This window comes from Merops nubicus, unplaced genomic scaffold, assembly GCF_000691845.1.
Source record: "Merops nubicus isolate BGI_N331 unplaced genomic scaffold, ASM69184v1 scaffold24043, whole genome shotgun sequence".
NCBI lineage: Eukaryota > Metazoa > Chordata > Aves > Coraciiformes > Meropidae > Merops > Merops nubicus.
This window is the reverse complement of record NW_008599961.1, coordinates 1,421-2,308: the sequence shown is the minus strand read 5'-3', so window position 1 is coordinate 2,308 and position 888 is coordinate 1,421. Positions and strand designations below refer to the sequence as shown.

Below are 888 nucleotides of genomic sequence, written 5' to 3'. Positions count from 1 at the left end.
AGGGTTGCCCAGGGCTGTGCCAGGCTGCCCAGGGCAGTGGTGGAGTCCACACCCCTGGAGGGGTTTCCAAGCTGTGGAGATGTGGGGTGAGGGACACGGGGCAGTGGTGGGCTTGGTTGTGTCAGGTTGATGATTGGACTTGATGATCTTGAGGGTCTCTTCCAACCAAAACGATTCTGTGATTCCACACAAGGAGAGGACCCCTGCATTCACCTGCACCCCTGATCCCAAGGGATGTGTTGCAAAGGTAACACCAGCAGAAAGAACATCCAAGTCCTAACCCTGCCCAGCAGACCTCAGACAGCCCAGGGGGTCCCTGGCCACAGGGAAAAGCAGAAAGTCCTGGCAGAGATCCTGCAGTGACACAGTTCTGCCCTTCCCCCGTTCTGCTGATGTGTCTGGAGAGAGGCAGGAGGCTGCCAGGCAAGGGCAAACCCCCCGTTCCCACAGAGCCCCCGGGCCCCAGCGGGCACTGGGTGAGGGAATCTCTGCACAGCACAGGGCACCAGCTGCCCCTCAGACCCGGGCGACCACAAAACCACTGGGCTGCTAAGGGTGCAGGGCTAAATTTGGTGCATGAACCTGATTTTGAGACTGGTTTGCACCAGAATTTGTTCTGACTGGTGACAAAGCTGCCCCTGAGCTAGAGCAGGGCAGGGGGAGGCAGCACTGGCAGGGCTCAGACCCAGCTGGAGAGCAGGCAGCTGGTGGGAACCTGCAGCTGCTGCACGAAGCAGCTGCTGTAAGTTCCCAAGGAAAAGGCTTTCTAGAAATCAGACCATCACAGAATCATTTTGGTTGGGAGAAACCTTTAAGATCACAGAGCCCAACCCTTCCCCAGCACTGCCAGGTCCCCACTGCCCCGTGTCCCTCACACCACATCTCCAC

At 58.3% G+C, this 888-nt stretch overlaps 1 protein-coding gene across 1 annotated transcript in view; it reads right to left on the bottom strand.

Moving 5' to 3' along the window:
* Positions 1 to 888, bottom strand: part of TBC1D20 (TBC1 domain family, member 20) — a gene marked incomplete at its 3' end in the record, with an annotated part of 4,960 nt that overhangs the window by 2,817 nt on the left and 1,255 nt on the right. The gene's annotated exons all lie outside the window — the stretch shown is intronic.